Source organism: Sus scrofa, chromosome X (assembly GCF_000003025.6).
Source record: "Sus scrofa isolate TJ Tabasco breed Duroc chromosome X, Sscrofa11.1, whole genome shotgun sequence".
NCBI classification, from domain to species: domain Eukaryota; kingdom Metazoa; phylum Chordata; class Mammalia; order Artiodactyla; family Suidae; genus Sus; species Sus scrofa.
The window spans coordinates 97,424,954-97,442,699 of NC_010461.5; the positions used below are offsets into that span (position 1 = coordinate 97,424,954).

Here is a 17,746-nt window from a genome sequence, read left to right on the forward strand (position 1 = left end):
ATGTAGCTGGCCCAAAGTCACGCTGTAAGTGAACAGTAGAGCCAGGGCTTGAACCCAGGCCTGAATACGCCAAATTTCCATAAAGACTGTTAAGGGTAGTAATCTTTAGGTGATGGGATTATAGTGATTTTTTATTTTCTACTTTATCTTTTCCTTTGTGCTCTTAATTTCAGACGGTAACAACTTATCCATTCTGTAATCAGAACAAAAGAGCTCCTCCCAGATATTCCTGCCACCCAGGGATCTACTGACTTCTGGTGGGAGGTCCAGGAATAAGGGTGGGGCCAAGGGTCCTGTTGGGGGCGGGGAATACCGAATGGTTTCTTTGGGCACAGCCTCCTCTGCTCCAGGGCTGGGCCGCGTTTTCCCTAGGAACACTGCCCCCAACTAAACTGGACAAGTAGCTGCCTTGGTTCCCGTTCTTTGCTGCTGCTGCTGCTTTTTTTTTTTTTTTTTTTTTTTTTTTTTTTGCTTTTTAGGGCCTCACCTGTGGCATATGGAAGTTCCCAGGCTAGGGGTCGAAGCTAGGACAGGGGCCGGCTTACTCCAGAGCCACAGCAACACCGGATCCTTAACCCACTGAGCGAGGCCAGGGATCGAGCCCACATCCTCATGGATACTAGTCAGGTTCGTTGCCGCTAAGCCACAATGGCAACTCTGGGTTCTTTGCTTCTGTATAAGTAGAATCTTACTGAGGAAAGGAATGGCAATGCGGGCAGTGACAAAGGGCCGGAACCCGCTGTTTTTGAATTTCCTACTAAAATTGCCTACCTAAATTCCTGTGTGTTTCACACTGCTGGCTTCGTAGCTGTGCCTTATGCAGCAGGAGTTCTGCTTTGGCACCTCTGGTGTGCTTCTCTGCCACCTCTACGTTTATACTGGGGCTTGGGCGGCCTCTTCCTGGCTCTGACTGGGTAGCAGCCTTGTCCAGGGGGCCTCGTGTGGCCGCCAGTGGGTCATCAGAGCTTTGTACCATTTCCTTATGTGTACTGGCTCCTGCACCTGCCACCGATCACTACCAGTCTTTTCCCCAAACTTGAATCTTTTGAGGGAAGACGAGGCAAGAAAACGCAGCCGACTCAGCGTGATCTCCTTCTCTAGGCCTGGGAAAGCTTAGTACCGCTGCCTGGCAAAGAGCAACTCCGTACATGAAAGAAAGATGCCCAGGGAGTTTGCCCCAGGTTTACGGAGAGACCTGGAAGTGAAACCTAGCTCTCCTGCTTCCTGGGCCCCCAGTGCTGTCTATATTTAGCCGAGCTGCCCTGAGCCTTGTCCACCTTGTGCGAAAGCCAAAGCAGGCACAGTTTGCTCATAAACATTTCCGTGCCTGCCAGCTCACACCAGCCAGGCATTTAGATGTCGGTTTTAAAATGCGAGCCTCCCCTTGCACCCAACTCCTAGGGCCTGCAGAGAATACACACCAAGGGATCAACAGGCCGAGTTTTTCCCAAGGCCGAGTGACCTTAGCCAAATGCCCGAAACTGAAAGGCGTGTCTCTCACCGCTTCATCTTGGCAGGACTCAGCGACTGACTCCCTCTCAGACCCACTGTTCCTGGTCACAGTTCTTTGAGTGTGTTGACCTACTTTCTCCCCTTCGGAGGGAAGGCAGAAACCAGTAAGTGTCTCCTGCGAGTACTCTTGCTTTCAGGAACGTTGATTCTGTCTTCTGGCCCCTCGTCCTTTCCACGCTCCATTATCACCGCTATACCCGCTTCAAGCATGACCAGATCCAAACCCTGCGTGTTGCTTACTGTCCCCGTGTTACAGCTGTGTCCACAGAGGCAGTGTAGCCCACACATCCGGGGCATGGGGACAGAGTCCTCCCAGCCTTCCCTTCCTGTCTACTGGCCACAGGGTTAAATGGCATAAGCTGCAGTGAAGTGGCTTCTGCATGAGAATCGTGTGGGAATCAGCAGAGCGTCTCTGGTTTTGTGACGGGTGGCACACTGGGGACCAAGAAACGTCCCGCTTACGATCTGTTTCCTAACCTCTGGTGTGGGCCTCCAAGAAGAGTCTTAGGTGGCTCAACTCTTCAGTTGCTTTGACAGGCAGGATCCTTCTTTGGGCAGCGTGTCCAGGTGACTATCAAATACCTATATTGAGATTTTCTGTGGCAGAGTGATCATTTTATGCTGTCTTTACCCTTCTCATCCTGCATGCCGTTGCCCACTTCTCTAGCCATCAGTTAGAATCATCTTTGAAAATATATACTCATTTGTTGGGAGTTCCCTTCGTAGCTCAGTGATTGACGAAACCGGCTAGGATTCATGAGCATGCGAGTTCGATCCCTGGCCTCACTCAGTGGGTTAAGGATCCAGCATTGCCATGAGCTGTGGTGTAGGTTGCAGAAGTGGCTCGGATCTGGTGTTGTTGTGGCTCTGGCATAGGCCAGCAGCTGTAGCTCTTATTCGACCCCTAACTTGGGAACCTTCACATGCTGCGGGTGCGGCCCTAAAAAGCAATGTGTATGTGTGTATGTGTGTGTATGTGTATGTATATATATATATACACATACACACACACTCATTTGAATGTCCGTCTGAGAAAAATCAATTAGATGCATAAATCCACTGGGGTTCAGAGATAGGGTGTGGCTGCATCATATAATAAACTCCAGAGTGCCTTTGGGGTTATTGACTGGCTTTAATACGCTGCCATGTCTGTTCTCCATGACCATGGGTAATTGAGTGTATCTTATTTAGCTCCCCTATCCCTGGCTGCTTGGTCTCCTCTCCACCCCCGACTCATCCCTGTGCACAGAGCAGATTATATATAACCAGCCTTCCTTCTAGCATCCTATCAGATTTCATCAACATCGGGTAACATGCAATTTTCAAAAGGTTCCGGCTTCCTTTCTACCAGCTTCAAAATCATATTGGAGTTGTAGTGGCCACAGGAGGCTGCACCGCAGCAGCTGGCTGGGGCAGGCTTCAAGTGAGCCCTCCCTCTGGCTTGCTGAGCAGGCAGCAGGTGGAGAGACAGAGCGTGGCTGCAGACCACAGTCAGGGATCACCAGGTCCGGGCACTCTTTCATCCTTGTGGCTGTAAAGTGTCTGTTCCCCGCCCTGATCATCTGGGTGGGTTGGAGACAGAATGAAAATAAATAACAACAGGACCTCCGTCTTCCCAGAACCACTGGGATGGGGCATAAGGATGAACAGTGGAGAGAAAGGTGATGTTTCTGAGGAGGTGAATGATGGAGGGGCCAGTGAGCAAAGTTTTTACCTTAACGTGTGCCTCCAAGTTTCCCTGAGACTCAGAAGTGAGAAGAGCCCAACTGGCAGGATGGCAGGAAGGGACGGTGCTTGGAGGAAGTTCTCGGAGCCTGTGCTGTTGTAGCAGGGCCCTCTGGTGCCACACTGTCCTATGAAACCTTCTGTGATGAGGGCAGTGTCCTCTGTCTACGCTCCCTAATGTTGGCGGTCCTTAACCACATGTGGCTTGTGAGCACTTAAACTGTGACTGGGGAGTTCCCACTGTGGTGCCGTAACGGGATCGGTGGTGTCTCCGCAGCACCTGGACTCGTGTTCGGTCCCCAGCCTGGCACAGTGGGTTAAAAGGACCTAGCGTTGCTGCAGCTGTGGTGTAGGTCGCCACTGCGGCTCAGATCTGATCCCTGGCCCTGGAACTTCCATATGCCACAGGGCGGCCAAAAACAAACAAAAAAAAAAGTGTGGCTGGTGTGGCTGAGGAACTGAATTTTGAGTTGCAGGTAATTTTAATGCATTTAAGTTTACGTAGCTTAGGGTGGCTAGTGTTTGTCCAGCGACGGCAGAGTGGCCCTAGAGTCACCGTTGACCCGAGTGTGTGAAGGTGGTCTGTAGAGTGCTTTAAAGCACAGACTCTGCAGCCTGCAGCACTGGCATAAATCCCGGTTTGCCGTTTACTAACTGCACCCTTGCACCAGTTACCCAGCCTCTCTGCGCCCATTTTCTCATCCATAAGATGGAGAGCATAACAGCGTGGACGTCGCAGAGGGCTGCTGGCAAGATTGAGTGGAGTAATCTATGTAAAACCTTAACAAAGTGCCTGGTCTCTGTGAGGCTCTCAGTAGATGGTTGCTGTCAGGATGTTTTGTTGTTAAGATGTTATGATGTTTAGTTCTCTCTTATTTTCCTGTGCTTTGGCCCTAGTCACCGAACATCAATAAATCAACCTGACTTGCTAAGTGCCTGGAGGTGTGAGGATAATGACATTTGCCCTTATTAACTCCCTTGAGCTCCATAGCAGAGGATCTGTTATTTGATTTTGTAACTTTATTGTGTCTGAGCTCTGAATAAAATGAGATTTTTTAATGAAAGAAAAGATGAAATAGTCAAGGTCAGAATAATAACATGAAAAAAAATCACATGCCCCACATTTCCAGTTTCCCATTCAGTGACCAGGCATTTACTGAATCTTTACTGAGAGACTAGTGATTACAAGCATAGACTCTGGAGCTAGACCGCCTGGGCTTGCGTCCATTATTTACTCGCTGTGTGACTTGGGCAAAGTTATTTAACCTCTCTGTCTCTATTTCTTCTTTGTCACTTGGGCGTAATAAGAGTATCTGCCTTGTAGCATTGTTGTAAAGATTAAATGAATCAAGTAATTCCCTTGTGGCTCAGCAGGTTAAGGACCCGACGTTGTCTCTGTGAGGATGCAGGTTCAATCCCTGACCTCGCTCAGTGGGTTAAGGATCCGGCATTGCCATGAGCTGCCACGTAGGCTACAGTTGCAGCTTGGCTCTGGTGTTGTCCTGGCTGTGGCATAGGCCTGCAGCTGCAGCTCCGATTCAACCCCTGACCTGGGAACTTCCACATGCTGCAGGTGGCCATAAAAAGAAAAAAAAAGATTAAATGAATCAATACATATAGAGCACTTATAGAATTACTTGGCATTGATAAGCACTTGGTAAGTATTGCCTGATGTGATTACTGTGTGCTGGGTACTATATTAGGTGTTGGGGCCTAGTAAGTACCATCCCTGCACTCGTTAAGCTTATGGGCTAGTAGAGGGAGACAGCTACATGACCATAGAAATCCAATAAGGTATTATAGTCAGTAAAGATAGAAGTGTGCTCAGGGTACTGAGGGGACATCAAGAAAGAAGAGATCAAGTTGGCTTGGTTGGAGGGCGAAATGAAAACTTTTCACAGAGCTAGAGAACAGGGAGCAGTGAGGTGCATTTCAAGTACGCGTTTGTAGATGTCAACAAGGGTGATGAGTCTGGAGAACAAAGGCAGTTGATAAGTGAGTATGCCTAGGATGTGAGAGAGTAAGTGGATGATAAGCTTGAAAAGGTCATCCAGAAGCAGGTCCTGAAAGAACTTATATGTTAGGTTAAAGAATTTGTACCTTTTCTTGAAAAATGAGGACCCATCAAAAAGCTTTAAGTAGGGAAGTACCATGATCAAGGCATTTTAGAAGGACCCTGCTGACAGCAGTGGTGGGAAGAGGCAGGACTGGAGGCAGAGACACCAGCTAAGAGACTGTTGTAGTAATCTGGCGTGAGATGATGAGATTGATGATCCAGGCAGGAGATGAGACTGATGACCTCAAGTAACTGTCCTGGGGATGGAGAGGTGTGGAATGGTATGGAGATGTTATGAAGAGATCCAATTGACTGATGACTACAGAAGGCGGCCAGGTTTTGAAGAAGTCAGTGCAGTCATTTGGGGACATTGCGGGTTTATATAAGGCATTTGTAGTGGTTCTGGAACTTGTGTAAGAAAGAGGTTAGGACTGGAGATACAAATGTGCTAGACATTAGAACTCCTTCAGGCTCCCTTATTTAGCCCTCATTCTCCACTTTCTATATTACCTATTTCCTGGGCTTTTAAAAAATTTAATTTAATTTAATTTAATTTAATTTTTGTCTTTTGTCTTTTTAGGGCCGCACTCGCAGCATATGGAGGTTCCCAGGCTAGGGGTCTAATCCGAGCTACAGCTGCCGGACTACGCCACAGCCACAGCAATGCCAGATGCTTAACCCACTGAGCGAGGCCAGGGATCGAACTCGCAACCTCATGGTTCCCAGCCGGATTTGTTTCTGCTGAGCCCGACGGGAACTCCCTTCCTGGGCTTTAAGTACTGTATCTATATTAATGAATTCAGTTTCTTTTCTTCTTCTTCTTTTTTTTTTTTTTTTTTTTTTTTTTTGCCACACCTGCAGCTTGCAAAAGTTCCTGAATCAGAGGAATAACCTGGGCCACAGCAGTGAGAATGCTGAATCCTTAATGGCAAGGCCCACCGGGGAACTCCTGTGAATTCAGTTTCTCAACTTGCATCTCTAGCTCTGATAACCTCACTAAGGTTCATGTAGACTTCTATAACCAGCCATCTATTTAGGGTCTCCAATTGGATGACTAATACACATCTCAAATTTCATATGTCCCGAACTCAGTTCGTGAAGCAGTCCCCAGCTCTGCTTGGTCCTCCCATTGTCTTCCAGTCTCAATGAATGGCACCCGCCATCTCTCTAGTTGCTTCAGCCAAAAACCTAGGGGTCAGACACTCTGGTTTTTCTTTCAAGTTGCCTCTGTAAAAATTCCTTCCTCTGCCCATGTCTTGAGAATCTTTAGAATCTCCTTTTACTCTTCAAGCTCTCCTTGAAGTGATCCTAAGACGTTTCCTATGGCTTCAGTAACCTACATCCACATCCTGACTTAATTCATTCAGCCAATACTCATTGGGTACCTACTAGGTTCTGGGCTGAATGCTAGAGGTTCGCCAGGAATGAGGCAGAGAGTCGTCGTTCTCATGGAGCCTACATTCAATTGGTGGGGAAGACATAGATTAAACAAGCAAACTGATAAGTGAACCATGATTTCAGATGACAGTACGTGCTGGGAGAACATCGAATAGGTGATGGGATGAGACACTGACCAGGGTTCGGGCCTATTTCGTTGGGATGATCAGGAAAGGCCTCACCGAGGAGCTGACATCGGGCTGAGATGTGGATGATGAGAGAACATTTTAGGCAAGTGCAGAGATCCTCAAGAGGGAATGAATTATAGCTGGGAGCATTGCAAACAAGAATGGGAAGAGGTCAGAGATTTAGGCAAGGGCTCTATTTTACTAGCCAAAGGAAAGAGCTTAGATGTTATTCAAAGTGTGTTTGCAAGTCCTTGGAGTGCTTTGAAGCAGGGTCACTGATATGATCTGATTTATGTATTGAAAAGTGGGCTCTGGCTCTTGTGTGGAGAGTGACCTACACAAGCAGGGCGACCAGGGAGGAGACTGTTGCAGTGATTGGGGGAGACCACGGTGGCTTGCATTATAGTGAAGGCCAAGGACAGGGGCAGAAGTAGAGAGGTAATGGATATGTTTACTGGACATAGGACTGGTAGAATTTGCTGCTTGAGGGACGGGAGAAGAAGGAATCAAGGGTACTGGCACATCTAGTAGGCGCTCAGGGAATGTTTGTTGAATGACTGAGTCAGGTTATGGATGGAGGCTTTTGAAGCCATGGAAAATGTATAGTCTTAGGATCACTTCGAGGAGAGCCTGAAGAGTCAAATGAGATTCTCAAGGGATGTGCAGAGGAAGGAACGCTTACAAAAGCAACTTGAAAGAACAACCAGGGTGGTAGGAGGAGAAACAGGAAAGTGTGATATTATAGAAGGCAGCCCCACTTCCCTCTCCAGAAGTAACCAATGCTAACAGATGGGTGGGTAGCCTTCCAAATCATCTTCTATATATTTACATACATTCACAAATGTTTATATTACATGCATATGTAGTTTTAGTTCTTATGTAAATGAACTCATAGTACAGGCATTATTCTGTCACTTGCTTTTAAAAAAAAAGTCACAGCTTTATTGAGCTACAATTCACATATCATACAATTCACACGTTAAAAGCGTACAATTCGGTGGCTTTTAGTGTATTCACAGATATATGCAACCACCACTATGGTCCGTTTTGGGAATGTTTTCGTCACCTCGAAAAGAAACCCTGTGTACCCTTCAGCTATCAGCCCCTTATCCCCAATCCTCACCCACAACCCTAAGCAACCACTAATCTGCTTTCTTTCTCTACAGATTTGCCTATTCTGGACTTCAGTATAAACGGAAGCATATAAAATGGGGTCTTTTGTGACTGGCTTATTTTACTTAGCACGTTTTCGAGGTTCATCTGTGCTGGAGAAGGAATGAGAACGTCATGCTTTTTATTGCTGAATAATATTCTCTTGTATATATAGACCACATTTTACCTATCTCTTTATCAGTTCATGGACCCTGGGTTGTTTCCACTTTGGGGCTGTTATGAATAATGTTATGAACATTCAATTACATGCTTTTGTGTGGACATATATCTTCCTGTGTCTTGAGTATCTACTGAGGAGTGGAAAAGCTGGGTCATGTGGTAGGTTGATGGTTGACATTTTGAAGAACTGCCACACTGTTTCCCAAAGTGGCTGCACCATCTTCCATTCCCACCTGCAGCCTATGAGCATTCCAGTTTCTCCAACGTCTTCACCAGCACTTGTTCGACTCTATCTTCTTGATGATTGCCATACTCAGGGGTGTGATATCACTTGCTTTTGAACTGAAGGTGCCTTGAATAGTTTTCCATATCAGCCCCTATAGATTTCTTGCATATATAACTGCCAGGTAGTACTCCCCAGAGACCGTGCTTTTCAAGATGATCCTGTGTGTACCATTGTGTTATTCCCTCCCCCAGGGCTCAGCAGCCTGGACGCAGACGCAGCAGTGTGGATGATTGCATTGATCCAGACTTGGAAGTTGTGCGGCAGGTGAGGCAGAAGGCTCGGGGAGAAGGGTGTGGGCGATAATGGTGAGAGAGTGCTCGAAGCAAGGGATCAACCCTGGTGCATGTCAGTCCTGTGTAAGTGACAGAGACAAGGAGCTGGAGCGGATGGATTAGCACAGCAGCCGGAGCCTCCAAAGTAGGGGTTCTGCATGACAGTGGCACAGCAGTTTTTGTGTTGTTTTGTGTTTGCCCGTTTCCTTTGTTGAGTGTTTCTTTCTTTTGGTAAGATTGCATCATTCACCGCTTTGCCGCAGATGATTCAGAACATAATATAACCTTGCTCGGTGACTCAGAATGGCTGTTATGACTGGCTACTTTTGCCCTGGACCTCTGTGGCATGTAGGAATCTGTCTCTCTCTGTTAAATGGGTCCCAGATTTCTGTGCTTTCAAAATTCTATTTGGTTTAGTTTCTAGCTTTACCCTTTTTGGTGCCAGAGGCTGAGATCAGTGTACTCAGTGTACTCTAGGTCCTTCTAATGTCCAGCTCTTTGACCGAGGACTGACCCCATACATCTCCTCTGAAGGTTGTGGGGTTTATGATAGCACTTTGATGTCTTGTTTAGATGTTTTTTCTCTTCTAGGTTTGTGGTTATATTTTGGCAGAGGTTATGAGGAATCTGATTTCCAGAGAAGTATTGGCGCGTCTTAAATTTGGTATAAGCAGAGGAGTTCCCCTTGTGGCACAGCGGAGATGAATCTGACTAGGAACCATGAGGTCGCGGGTTCAATCCCTGGCCTCGCCCAGTGGGTTAAGGATCTGGCGCTGTCGTGAGCTGTGTAGGTCGCAGACATGGCTCGGATCAGGCGTTGCTGTGGCTGTGGTGGAGGCCGGCAGCTGCAGCTCCGATTCGACCCCTAGCCTGGGAACCTCCATATGCTGCAGGTGTGGCCCTAAAAAGCAAAAAAAAAAAAAAAAGAAGATATAAGTTGCTTTTCTAGCATTGAAGAATTTAATAATTATGTGTGTATTTACCTTATCCACACTCTTTTTAATGATAGAGACCTGCTCTATCCAATGCAAGTAGCCCCTTGCTACATTTGGTTATTTAATATAAATTAATTGAGTAAATCAGACTAGAAATTCAGTCCCTCAGGGGTATTAGGTTCTCAGTAGTCACATGGGGCTAGAGGCTACTATACTGGAGAGTGCAGGTACAGAACATTTCTATCCTCGCAGAAAGTTCTCTGTTTCAGCAGTGGTCTAGACTTGGCGTCAGTCTCCTCTCAGGTTTCACCCTTCCAGACTGGAAGTTTTTAGCATGTCCTTGTGTAGCACCCGCCTTCCTCCTCCTCTGCAATACCCCCTCATGTCCCACCCTGCTCGTGGCCCTGAGGCTCTGACAAATGACCACACATTTATTATCTTACAGTTCTGGAGCTCAGAAGTCTAAAACCAGCCATTTTCCAGCTTCCAGACGCCACCTGCCTTCCTTGGCTCATGGGCCCTTCCTCCATCTTTAAAGCCAGCACACAGCATCTTCAAATCTCTCTCTCGCTGTCTGAGCCCTGCTTCACATTGCCTTCTCAGATTCTGACCCTCCTGTCACTCTCTTCTATATGGGCTCTGTACTTAGATTAGGCCCCATCCTTCATCACACCTACGAAGTCCCCTTTACCATGGGAGGTCACATACTCACAGATTCCCAAGGACTGGGACATGCACATCTTTGGGGGAATCATGATTCGGGCCACTGTAAGAGGCAGTCTTCTCTAGTGGCATCTTATTTTCCTTGAGAACCAGTGCTGCACAGAGTATGCCACACACTGATATGCCAAGGTTTTATGCAAAGAAAGGAGAATATTTTAAACTCTTATTTTCTGCCTCCAACCTGTCTGCAAATATCAAACTTTCATTGTTCCAGCTCCTCAAAATATGATCCTGTGAGTTCAAGGGCATCAGGAGTATTTTTTTTTTTTTTTTTTTTTTTTTTTTTGCTTTTCAGAGCCATACCTGCGGCATATGAAAGTTCCCAGGCTAGGAGTTGAATCAGAGCTGCAGCTGCTGGCCTACACCACAGCCATGGCAACTCCAGGTCTGAGCCACATCTGTGACCTATGCTGCAGCGCATGGCAACACCAGATCCTTAACCCACTGAGCAAGGCAGCCAGGGATCAAACCCACATCCTCGTGCATCTGTTTGAGGATTCTTAACCCACTGAGCCACAATGGGCACTCCCAGGAGTATCTTATAGACAAGACAGATCCACAGCTGACTCAGTGTCCTGTCAAGTGTTTGCCCCACTGTAACGCAGATGCTTCTTCAGGGCTGATGTCTGCCAGCTTTCCCTCTCAAAAACAGACAAAACACACACATACACACCAACAAAACCCCCAAACCTGGGAGCTTGTTATGTGAACCAAAGCAAAGCCTCCTGAGCTTCTTTTTGCCAAGGAAAGGGTGGCAGATGAAAGTCTGAGTCATTCCTAAGAGGAGCAGTAGCAGAAACCAATGCAGAATTGGTCTTCTCTTTCCAGTCTGGACAGGATGGCATAGACTCATTTCTTCCTGCTCCTCCGAGCCAAGTATAAGTATAAATCCTAGAAATAATTCAAGAGGCAACCAAAGGAGAATCCTGGAGGAGGTAAACAGGAAGGCAGAATGATTAGGAATCCCAGGACTAGAGGAACACCGTGGTAGCCTTATGACTTACCATCGAACAGAAGAAGACAACCCAGGCCCAGCATTTCCCAGCCCTCAACCCAGCAACGGATGGTGGCTCAGGGGGGCTCCTTCTTCCTCTGGATCGAATAGGAGTTCTGCTGGCAACACCACGTGAGCATGGCAACTGCAGCAAAGGAAATCTAGCAGGGAGCCCTGCTGACACTAAGAAGTTAGGGGAAGTGCTTCCTTTTCCCACCAGGCCGGAGACCAAAAGATACTGTGCAACCAGGGCACCGTCAAGAGGAAATCGCACCACATGTAGACTGGCTCAGGAAGCCTTTGAACCCCCTGATCTTCAGGATCCCCTTTCCCCATAAGAGGAGGGCATATAGCACTGGCAAGGTAGGTTCCACCAGAATAAGGAAAGCCGGGGAAGATTTATTTCTACAGACGATAGAGGTTCACTTCCTCCACCTAGAGGCATCAGGCAACCAGCCTGGTGAAGCACTGCTCCTTCAGGCAGCACCTCATCAGCACCACATTAACCAAGCAGGCCAAAATAGCACCATAGAGGTTCTATAAAGTAAATCATCATTGAAAACAGAGCCTACAAAAACAGGCCAAGACCTGTGTGCTAAACCTAACCAATGACTGCCTACTAAAATAAAAGTTTTCCATAGTCTCCTAACATAGTAGCCAGAATGTCCAGAATACAATGAAAAATCACCCATCATACCAAGAACCAGAAAATCACAACTTGCAAGAGAAAAGACAATCAACTGACATCAGTACCAAGATGAATCAGTTGTTAGAATCATCTGACAAGGATTTTAATGCAGCATCACAGAAATGCTTCCGTAAGCAATTGCAACGTCTCTTGAAACAAATGGAGAAAAATAGAAAATCTGAGCAAACTAATGTTGTAGAAAAGAACTAAATAGAAATTATAGAACTGAAGAATACAATACCAGAAATTAAAAACTTGCTGGATAGGCTCAATAGTATAGTGGAGATGACAGAGGATAAACCAATAGAATTTACTCAGTCTGAACAACAGACAGAAAATAGACTGGAAAAAAATAGAGCCTCAGAGACATATGGGAAATAACAAAAATGCAACATTCATATCAGAGTCCCAGAAGGATACCAAAACGAGACAAAGTGCAAAAAAGAGGGGAAAGCTCTGGACAAGTATCTCTCATTAACTTAGAAAAATCTTCAACAAAACAGCAACATGAAACCAACAAGGTATAAAAGAATTATACACCATGACCAAGTGGGATTTATTCAAGGTATGTAAGCCTGGTTCAATATTTTAAAAATCCATCAACATAGTCTACCATATCATTAAAAAGACTAAAAAAAGTCATATGACCGTATCAACTGGCACAGGAAAAAAACACATTTGAGGGAGTTCCCGTCATGGCGCAGTGGTTAACGAATCCGACTAGGAATCATGAGGTTGCGGGGTCGGTCCCTGCCCTTGCTCAGTGGGTTAAGGACCCGGCATTGCCGTGAGCTGTGGTGTGGGTTGCAGACGCGGCTCGGATCCCGCGTTGCTGTGGCTCTGGTGTAGGCCAGTGGCTACAGCTCTGGTTGGACCCCTAGCCTGGGAACCTCCATATGCCGCGGGAGCGGCCCTAGAAAAGGCAGAAAGACAAAAACAAAAACAAAAAACACATTTGATGAAATTCAGCATTTATTCATGATAAAAACTCTCAGGACACTAGTAATAGAGAGGAACTTCCTTAACCTCATAAAGAACATTTACAAAAAACATAGCAAACATTATACATAAACAGCTAAAATGGTGAAAGACTGAATGCTTTCCCTCAAGACTGGAACAAGGCAAGCATGTCTGTTCTTATCACATCCATTCAACATTGTGCTGGAAGTTCTAGACAGTGTAACAAAGCAAGAAAAAGAAATTTTAGGAGTTCCCATCGTGGTGCAGTGGTTAATGATTCTGACAAGAACCATGAGGTTGTGGGTTCGATCCCTGGCCTTGCTCAGTGGGTTGAGGATCTGGCGTTGCCGTGAGCTGTGGTGTAGGTCGCAGACACGGCTCGGATCTTGAGTTGCTGTGGCTCTGGCGTAGGCCAGGTGGCTACAGCTCCGATTCGACCCCTAGCTTGGGAATCTCCACATGCCGTGGGTGTGGCCCTAGAAAAGGCAAAAAGACCAAAAAAAAAAAAAAAAACGAAAAATTTTAAAACATACAGATTGGAAAGAAACAAGTAACCCTGTCTCTATTTGCAGAAGATTTGATCATTTGCATAAAGAATCACATGACATCTTTTTTAAAAAGACCCTTGTAGAACTAAGAATTGAATTCAGCAAGGTCATATTATAGAAGATCAACACAAAAAAATCCATTACATTTCTATATAGCAACCGGAAATCCAAATAAAAAAGACAACACCATTTATAGTTTCTCCAAAGAAAATGAAATATCTAGGTAAAAACAAAACCGGTTCAGGATCTGTATGCTGAAAATTACAAAACACAGATGAAAGAACTTACGGAAGACATTAATAATTTGAGAGACTTACTGGGTTAATGGATTGGAAGATTCAACATAGTAAAGATTTCAGTTCTCCCCAAATTGATTTATAGGTGAATGAAATCTCTATCAAAACCCCAGCAAGGATTTTAGGAGACATAAATAGGCTTATTATAAAATTTATGTGGGAAGATAAAGGACCTGGAGTAGCTAAAATGATTTTTATAAAGAATAAACTTTTATGAAAAATAAACCAGTGTAAGAAGTTCCTGTTGTGGCTCAGCAGTAATGAACCTGACTAGTATCCATGAGGATATGGGTTCGATCCCTGGCCTCACTCAGTGGGTTAATGATCTGGCGTTGCCACAAGCTGTGGTATAGGTCGCAGATGCAGCTCGGATCCTGAGTTGCTATGGCTGTGGCATAGACCAGCAGCTATAGCTCCAGTTCAATCCCTAGCCTGGGACCTTCCACATGCTGTGGGTGCAGCCCTAAAAAGACAAAAAATAAGATAAAATAAAATAAACCAGTGTAAAACCTTACTATATAGCTACAGTAATCAATCCAGTATGGTAATAGTGGAAGATAGACACACAAATAAATAGAACAGAATAAAGAACCCACCCCAACATAAATCCACACAAGTGTGTTTAATTGATTTTTGACAAAGGTGTAAAAATAATTCAGTGGAGGAGGAATAGCCTCTTCAACAAGTAGTGCAGGAGCAATTGACATCCATAGGCCGAATCAGTGACCTTTGACCTAAATATCACACAGTATATAAAGATTACCTCAAAATGGACCATAGACTTAAGATGTAAAACTATAAAACTTGTAAAAAAAAATGCACAGGAGAAAATCTTCGTGGTCTAGTGCTTAGCAAAGTATTCTTAGGCTCGACACCATAAGCATGATCCATAAAAGGGAAAACTATTAATTGGATTTCATCAAAATTTACAAGGTTTTGTTCTATGAAAGATTCTATTAAGATGAGCAACCACCTGGAGAAAATATTTGCAAATTACATATCCGACAAAGGATTTGTATCTAGACTATGTAAAGAACTCTCAAAACTTAATCCAATTAGAAAATGGGCAAAACATCTGAACAGACGTTTCACTAAAGAGAATATACAGATGGCAGGTAACACATGAATAGATATTCAACACCATTAGTTATCAGGAAAGTGCAAATCAAAACCACAGTGAGATGCAACCACACGCCTATCAGAATAGCTACGATAAAAAATAGTAACAGCAAATGCCGATGAGAATGTGGAGAAACTGGATCACTCATACGTGTATTCTTCAACAGATTAATGCTTCAATGAACTGTAGGACATCCGTGTCATAGAGTACTACTGAGCAATAAAAAGAATCGGGATATCGGTTCATGCAATAACTTGAATGAATCTTCTGGGAGTCCTCCTGAGTGAGAAAAAGCCAAACCTAAAAGGTTATATATATCCTGTATGATCATTTATATAATGCTGTCGAAATGACAAAAACCATAGAGATGGGGAACAGGTTAGCGGGTGCCAGAGGTTAGGGAATGGGACAGATAGAAGGCAAGTGTGTCTGCAAAGGGAGCAGGAAGGATCCTTGTGGTAGATTCATGAACCTACATGTGCAATAAAACTGCCTATTACTAAATACACAGACACATGCAAATGATTACAAGTAAAGCTGGGGAAATCTGGGTAGATCGACAGTTCATAGCAGTGTCAGTACCTTGGTTGTGGTGTGATACTACAATTTTACAAGATGTATTATCACTTAGGGCAACTGGCTAAAGAGTACGTGGTATCTCACTGTGTTATTTCTTACAATTGTATGTGACTCTACAATCATCTCAAGATAAAAAGTTTAACTAAAATAGAAGAGATAAGCAATTTAGGCCTTGAACATTTTGCAGAAGCTGGATTAAGGAATCTGGCTCATTGTGCAGCCAAGAAACTAGTTGGCCATCTGGCTAGCAGACTGGATCATTAGCAAAAACAGCGACTCCCCCAGCCTGGGTATGCAGCCCCTTCGGGAGCCTCTGACAATCCAAAGGGGTATTGTTTGTCTTCTGGAAATTCTCAGTAACCAAATTTAATTGAAGATCACTCATGAGAAAGCGAGCACTTGCTGTATAAATCTTCATACCAGAGAACAGCACTAGGAAATCAAAATAGAGGATCTCCGACCTGTCCCCACCGTAGCCCTTCTGAAATCGGAACCACTGGCCTCATCGTTGTTCATGGAGCCAATATTTGAGCCCTGAATGGGGCCTGTTAACTCTGTGTCATGAGCAGCCACCACCCCAGCCCTGGTCAGTAAGCCAGCTGGCTCTGCCCACAAGAGAAACCGCGGGGGAATGAGAGGCTGGGGATGAGCAGCTACAAACCCCACTCCATTGCTCAGCCAAAGCCTCCAAACCTATTCTCCGCCTTCTTCGATTCAACCTTTTCTTAGAAGGAGCTTAGAGGATTTTCATAATCTTTTCCTAAAAGCCCTTTTCATGCCTGTTCTTCAGACCTGGAGCATCTTGAACTTATCTCTTGATTTTACAGAGGGGAAACTGGATTTCGGAGGATTAAACAAGCAATGGGAAAAGTACATTTTCCCATAATGTTTTTAGGTTATTACATGGAAAAAGTGGCTTTATTGGTATATAGTTCTATAGATTTTCACGCATGCATAGATTCATGTAATTGCCACAATAGTCAGGATGCAGAACATTGCCTTCCATCTCCCAAACTCCCTCATGCTGCCCCTTTGTAGTTACATCCCACCCACCCCAAACCCTGCAACCACTGATGTTTTCTCCATCACTGTTTTGGCTTTTTGAGAAAGTTGTATTGGTGGAATCATACAGCAGATAACTTTGAAACTGGCTTGTCTTTGGGAATCACCACCCTGTTGTATCTATCAGTAATAGTTTATTGAAGCGCCTTTTTAACATAAGAATTGCTCCCTAACGTTGTTCAGATTAGTTCACTTAAGCAGGCTGTGTAATAGTATAGCAACAGTATAAAAGTGCAATGAAACCACCTTTGGTAAAATGACTGACAGTTATTAACATTTGTCTTCCCAGTTTTTTGTTTTGTTTTGTTTTGTTTTGTTTTGTTTTGTTTTTTCCCGGCCAAGCCCAAGGCATGTGGAAGGTCCCAGGCCAGGGGTTGAACCTGTACCACAGCTGTAATCGGAGCCACAGCAGCAACAAAGCTGGATCCTCAACCCACTGAGCCACCAGGGAACTCTTTTTTTCCAGTTTTTTTTTTTTTTTTTTTTTGGTAGGGCTGCACCTGTGGCATATGGAAGTTCCCCGGCTAGGGATCGAATCAGAGCTACAACTGCTGGCCTACACCACAGCCACAGCAACGCAGGATCCAAGTTGTGTCTGCAACCTACACCACAGCTCACAGCAACACCGGATCCTTAACCCACAGAGCAAGGCCAGAGATGGAACGTGCATCCTCATGGATATAGTGGGGTTTGTTACTGCCGAGCCACAATGGGAATTACTCTTTTCCAGTTCTTAATCTGTTTCTTCTGGCAGAAAAAAAGAGAGAGGCAAGAAGTAGGTAGTTTCTAAGCATTATAGAGTTCTAAAACCAGAAAGCGCCATCTCTGACTGCCCAAACTCTTCTTTCTTTCTTTATTTTTTTGGTGGGTTTATGTTGAATCTCCTTATTTTTATTTTATTTTATTTATTTATTTTATTTATTTTTTATTTTTTTACTCAATGAATTTTATTACATTTATATTTGTACATCTATCATCACAACCCAATTTTATAACATTTCCATTCCAAACCCCCAGCCTATCCCCTCACCCAGCCCAACCTGTCTCCTTTGGAAATGACAAGTTTTTCAAAGTCTGCGAGTCAGTATCTATT

At 44.8% G+C, this 17,746-nt stretch overlaps 1 long non-coding RNA gene across 1 annotated transcript in view; it reads left to right on the forward strand.

Moving 5' to 3' along the window:
- LOC106507028 overlaps window positions 1–17,746 on the forward strand; it is a 94,577-nt gene that overhangs the window by 30,478 nt on the left and 46,353 nt on the right. Inside the window, exon 5 of the long non-coding RNA XR_002340622.1 lies at window positions 8,668–8,740. This is a non-coding gene — a long non-coding RNA (uncharacterized LOC106507028). The remainder of the gene's footprint in view (window positions 1–8,667; window positions 8,741–17,746) is intronic.